Below are 6,316 nucleotides of genomic sequence, written 5' to 3'. Positions count from 1 at the left end.
TCTTCAAGACCAGGACTTCAGGAGAACAAGCAAAACTTCAGAGAGAAAGGAGCCACCGAAACAGAGTTCATAGCAATGGGTCGGCAGGAGCTGATGACTGGAGGTGCGCTGTAGCTTTGGGGTCTGGGACAGCGGAGGGCAGAGAAGGCAAAAGGGCCTGCATGACACGCTACAGGGCTAGGAGCATCAGCTGCGGTGATTAGTTCAGTTTTGTCTCGTATGCCTGTTACTTATACACCATCTCTTGTTCAGAAAGAACTTCAGGTTGAGTATTTGGACTCCTTGAGTCTTCTGCTGTTTGTCTCCGGGACGTTTAACAGTCTTAAAAGGGGAAAACTGTCCAGTTCGATTTTCCTTCCTGGGACATTACAGGTTTTTCAAAAGTTTGATGAAAGCATTCACTAAGGAGTGATTCCACTTTCTCTGGTGGCTGAGAAATACGCGTCTGAGGGGCAGCATCAGGTCTTCTCATCAAGCTGAGGTCGGAGTCTCCCCACCCACGGACCTCACCCTTGCTCTCCCCTCATAAATCTGACTTCTAACTGTAACTGCCTTGGCTTCATTCCGTGGGTGTGGATGCTCCTGCTTGAAACGCATTTTCCAGCCCGCCAAATTTTTGGGAGAGTTTCTTCCACTCTCCAAGCGCCGAGAGTTACAAAGTTCAATCTACCTTTCCAGATTTTTTTTTTCTTCCCATTACTAACGGAAGAAATCAAGAAACGCCAGGCAGAAGGGCCCTGCTCCCTCCAATCAGAACCCAGCCCGGGGCCAGAGCGGGAAGTGCGGCGGTGGGACGCGCAGTGATAGCCCCTCGCCCCCCTGGACCCGCCGGCCAGGGCAGAGGTCCGTGCGGCCGCTGTGCGACAGCTCCGGGCCCGCGCCTCTCGCTTCCTCCCGCCGGGCAAGTGAGAGGATAAACCATGGGGCGGGGTCAGCGCGCCCCCACCAACCGCGACCCTCGCGCACGGACCCCCACTACACGCGCGTCCCAGGCGGAGTCGACCCAGAGGAGCCACGGGGCAGCGCACAGCCCCACTAGCAGGGCGGCCAGGACCCACGCGCGCGGGTCCACGAAGCCACCTATATAGGTGACAAAACACTCAGGAAGCCGTCATGCGGGGCCGGGAAAGAGCCCCCACCCAGAGTCACGGACTCCCTCGTCCGAGGGTCCGCGCAGTCCCCTCGGTGAGTCTAGCGAAGCAGTCTCGCTGCGAGGGAGGTCGGGGAGGGCGGCGGAGTCTACCACTCGCGGTGACCCGGACCCCGCCCCACGAGTGGGTCCTCGCAGGGCCCCCTCTACCGCACGCGGGGACCAGCCACGCCGCGGAGGACCGGGCAGAAGCCAACGCCCGGGTCCATGCAGTGCACTCCGCGGTAGACGCGGGGAGCCGGGGAGCAGTGGGGACCTGCCGCCACCCGCAGGGCGACCAGGATCCCCGCGCAGGCCCATACGGTATCGTAGCAGGCGCGAAGCCCCCGGTGCCACCCGAGGCCGAGACAAAGTCCAGGAGCAAGGACCCCGGATCCCGACCTCGGACCCTGAGGAGCCCAGCTCGGAGCTGCCACGCCCGGGGCAGAGACCCCGCTCGCTCTGGAGACCCCGTTGCCCGTCGCGCCGTCTCACCTCAGGCCGCCGCCTGGCAGCGCTCGCTCCTCGCCGCGGCGCCTGGGCCGACTGGAGCGCAGCTGAGCAGCCGACAGAGCCGCGGCAGCCTCAACAATGGAGCCCCGGGGCGGGGCCGCCGCCGCCGCTTCAGCCCGTGTTCCCCGCTCAGGATCCGGCTCGGATCAAGGAGCTGCAGCTGGCGCGGGGCTGCGGCCGGGACACACACCGTGCAGGTGCACACGGACCAGCCCGTCTCCCGCCGCCCCGCCCCCAGCGGAGCCGGGCGCCAAGGGCCCGCCCCCCGGTCAATGGGGAGCGAGCCGTGTGGAGAGGGCGGGGCCTGGGGGAACAAATGGAGGTTGGGCGGGGCGGTGCCGGGACTGGGCGTGCAGGGTCCCGCGGGAGGACCGGACCCAAGAGCTGGTAGGATCCTGGCCTCCTAGAAGACCCAGCTCAACGTCCACCTGGAGTCTGCTCTACAGGACGCGCTCATCTCAAGCCCAGAACTCAGGCTTTTAGGGCAGAGAGCGAGAGACAGGCTTGCTTTACAAAAAGTGAAACTGAGGTCCAAGGAATAGGATTGCCTGCTGCCCGAAGTCATGTAGTCCCATTCACTCGTTCACCTTGTCATTCAGCAAACAGTTGGAAGCACTTATGGTGGGCGTTAGGAGTGAAGTAGGGCCTGTAATCCCAGCACTGTAATCCAGCACTTTGTGGGGCCGAGGCAGGTGGATCACTTGAGGCCAGGAGTTCGAAACCAGCCTGACCAACAAGATGAAACCCCATCTCTGCTAAAAATACAAAAACTTAGCCGATCGTGGTGGCGCGTACCTGTGGTCCCAGCTACCGGGAAGACTGAGGCAAGATAATCGTTTGAACCCGGGAGCTGGAGGTTGCAGTGAGCTGAGATGGTGCCAACTGCATGCGCTCCGGCCTGGGCGACAGAGTGAGACTCTGTCTCAAAAAAAAAAAAAAAAAAAAATTTAATAGATGGGAAGTAGAAGCGAACTTAGGCCTTCCCTGAAGGAGCTCGGCCAAGGAGTATCTGAAATGTCTCTGCATCTCTTTAAGGTCTGATAAAGGAACCAGGAGCAAGCACTAATCACTTCCCTTTCCTGCCTCAGAGCTTTCATATGTTTGCTGTTCCCCGCCTGAAATGCCAAGTACCAATGGTGTTTATTTATTTATAGAAATAGGGTCTCCCTATATTGCTCAGGCTGGTCTCAACCTTCTGGCCTCAAGCTATCCTCTCGTCTCAGCCTCCCAAAGTGTTGGGATTACAGGCATGAACCACTGTCTCCAGCCCAGATCGTCTTTAAAACGTCTTTCCTCATCTTATTTGAGCTTCCTGCTTCACGTGCCCCCACACATTGGTTTCCCTGTACTTCCACAGCTGCTCCTCGGTGGGTTCCGAGGACCCACCCCCTTCTCTGCCCAACTTGTATATGTCTGGACTCAGGCCAAATGCCTTTCCATTTGCAGTGGGCACTGCCACAGGAAATGTCATGCCCTTGCGGGCTTCACAAACCATCCACATGCTCTGCTGCCTGCCAGAGACATCCATCCCAGTCAGATGCCCAGCCCTGACCTTTCCCAAAGCCCCAGCTGGACACAGGGAAACATCTCAAATTGTCCGCGGCCAAAACAGAGTGGTTTCTTAATGCCCTAACCTGCTCATCCACATTCTTGTGATTCTCTGTAAACAGCCCCTCCATCCACCCAGCTGCTCAGGTGAAAATCTCAAATCCTCCTCCAGTCCTTCCTCCCCGAACCTCTCATGCAGCCCTCTGCCTTCCTAGGACGCTGAGCACCCCTCACTCCCAGCGCCAGCTGGGGTGCTGTCTGAGTGGCTGCCTCCCACGTGACATGAAGTGTGACCTCTCGCCCGATGTGGTGGCTTACACCTGTAGTCACAGCACTTTGGGAGACTGTGGCAGGCAGATCGCTTGAGGCCAGGAGACTGGGACCAGCCTGGCCAATATGGAAACTAAAATACAACAATTAGCCAGGCATGGTAATGCGTGCCTGTCATCCCAGCTCCCCTACCCAGGAGGCTGAGGCAGGAAAATTGCTTGAACCTGGGAGGCAGAGGTTGCAGTGAGCCAAGGTCACACCACTGCACTCCAGCCTGGGCAACAGAGTGAGAATCTGTCACAAATTTTAAAAAAAAAAGAAGAAGAAGAAGAAGGAGAAGTGTGACCTCTCTAAGGCAAGGGAGTGTCCCACTCTGATTCACTTCCATGTGTAAAACAGGACCTGCACCCTGAAGGCATTCACTCAGGGACGCTGCTGGGATGGGTGGATGCACGGTTAAGGTCTTCATGGTGGCTGGGGCTGACCCCATCCCCATCGCTCTTCCCACACACACCTGCACACTCATCACTCCCACGCTCACACCCACCACTGAAAGCCTGGCCCCTAATCTGATTTGCCTAACAAGGTCCCCAGATGAACAACACAGGATTCCCTACCTCTCCCCTGCTAGGGCCCCACCGTGTTCTGGGATGTACTCAGGGATAAGGAGAACAAAACCTCAGGGAGTGAAAGGACATTCCAGGGTGCAGGCCTCTGCATCCCCCTCCATGCCCTCACCCCTGCCTGACACACCCTCACCCCTGTACCTGGCCAGCTCCTACCAGCCCTTAAAGTCTCACCGAGTTCAGTGGTGGCAGCCACACCCTAAAGTGACTGACCCCCCAATGACCTATGCCCTTGCATAGTCTTCCTGACCTTGGGTACGAGCAAAACCGGTGACTGGCTTCTAACCCATAGAGCCTGGCAAAAGCAATGGGATGTCACTGTCACAGTGCATCACCTTCGCACACTAGAGAGAAAGGTTCCACCTGCAGGCGCTCCAGGAGGGAGATGCTCTGCTGAGAAAGGACCTTTGTAGGAGCCCCGTAGGCAAGGAAGCAAAAAGCTGGGCCCTTGCCAAGCGGGTCCAAGCAAATGAATTCTGCCAGTAACCTCGGCGGACCTGGAAATGTATTCTGCCCTGGTGGAGCCTCAGATGAGGATGCAGCCCAGCTGCTTAGCATGAGATCCCAAGCACAGGACCTGCTAAAATGTGCTCAACTCCTAGCTTGCCAAAATTGGCTTAAAGGTGTTTGTTACTTTAAGCTTCTAAGTTTTTAGTTATTGCCTATGAAAGTGTTAAAATATGAGACAATAACTTAGGTCCCCTCCCCATCACACACATTCTTCTTTCCAACATTCATCACAATTCTACTTATTGATTTCAAATCTCCCTCTTGACTGGGTGCAGTGGCTCAGGAGTTCCAGACCAGCCTGGCCAACATGGTGAAACCCCATCTCTACCAAAAATACAAAAATTAGCTAGATGTGGTGGTGCAGTCCTGTAATCCCAGCTACTCGGAAGGCTGAGGCAGGAGAATTGCTTGAATCCAGGAGGCAGAGGTTGCAGTGAGCCGAGATGACACCATTGCACTCCAACCTGAGTGACAAGAACAAAACTCTGTCTCAAAAAATAAAAGAAAAAAAAAGTCTCTTGCCACTAGCATGAAGGTCCCATGAGAAGAAAAATGGGAACTCTTGCTCATAACAGTGCCCCAAATGCCCAGCACGGTGTAGCTCTAGGGCAGTTGGTCGATGGTGGACGCTGCTGGTTGGAGGGCCCAGCTGGCCCTCCCAACTGCCTCCTCCCTGGTCACGTTCCATTATAGAGAACAGAATAGTTTCTTGCCTTTCAAGAGTCCCTCTTAGTGGAGATTGGCCAAGTGACATTGTCCTGCCCCGGGAGATATAAGTGGAAGTTGGCTGAAAGGTTTCTAGCCTTGGTGTGCTGGGACGATTTGAACCAGGACATGACAGCTGACCGTCCATTGTTCGGGAATTCTGCAACTTGGTTGTTCAACACATTCAGTACTTCAAAATATTAAATAATATAAACTCGCAAATTAAAAAATGCATTAGACCAGATGCAGTGGCCCACGTCTAACACATTGGAAGCCTGAGGCAGGAAGATCACTTGAGCCTATGAGTTCAATACCAGCTTAGGCAAAAAAGGAAGACCCTGTCTCTACAAAAAATTTTAAAATTAGCTATGCATGGTGGTGTGTGCATGCAATCCTAGCCACTCAGGAGGCTGAGATGGGAGGATCGCTTGAGCCATCTGTTCAAGGCCCCAATGAGCTATGATAGTGCCACTGCACTCCAGCCTGGGTAACAGAGCCAGACCCTGTCTCAGAAATAAATATATTTCATATATTAATAAATTTATAATAAATGTATGTATATACACATTTAAGTATAATAATTATATATTTAGATATAAATATATATTTCTTGTTTTATTTATTTATTTATTTATTTTGCGATGGAGTTTAACCCTTGTCACCCAGGCTGCAGTGCAATGACACAATCTGGGCTCACCGCAACCTCCACCTCCTGGGTTCAAGTGATTTTCCTGCTTCAGTCTCCTGAGTACCTGGGATTACAGACATGCACCACCACGCCTGGCTAATTTTTGTATCTTTAGTAGAGATGGGATTTCTCCATGTTGGTCAGGCTAGTCTCGAACTCCTGACCTCAGGTGATCTGCCCACCTTGGCCTCCCAAATTGCTGGGATTACAGGTGTAAGCCACTGTGCACAGCCTATATGATACATTTATATATTATAATTATATATATTAATTTTATATAATTATATATAAATATCAATATAAAAACTTTCCTTGCCTTCTCTTGTT

At 53.9% G+C, this 6,316-nt stretch overlaps 1 pseudogene; it reads left to right on the top strand.

The window, feature by feature from the left end:
* Positions 1 to 1,113: 1,113 nt before the first annotated feature.
* Positions 1,114 to 2,049, top strand: LOC139361698 (collagen alpha-1(I) chain-like; annotated as a pseudogene).
* The last annotated feature ends 4,267 nt before the right edge of the window (positions 2,050 to 6,316 follow it).

Source organism: Macaca nemestrina, unplaced genomic scaffold (genome assembly GCF_043159975.1).
Source record: "Macaca nemestrina isolate mMacNem1 unplaced genomic scaffold, mMacNem.hap1 Scaffold_96, whole genome shotgun sequence".
In the NCBI taxonomy this organism is placed as follows: Eukaryota; Metazoa; Chordata; class Mammalia; order Primates; family Cercopithecidae; genus Macaca; species Macaca nemestrina.
The sequence above is the reverse complement of the archived record's forward strand: the minus strand, read 5'-3'. Positions and strand labels throughout refer to the sequence as shown.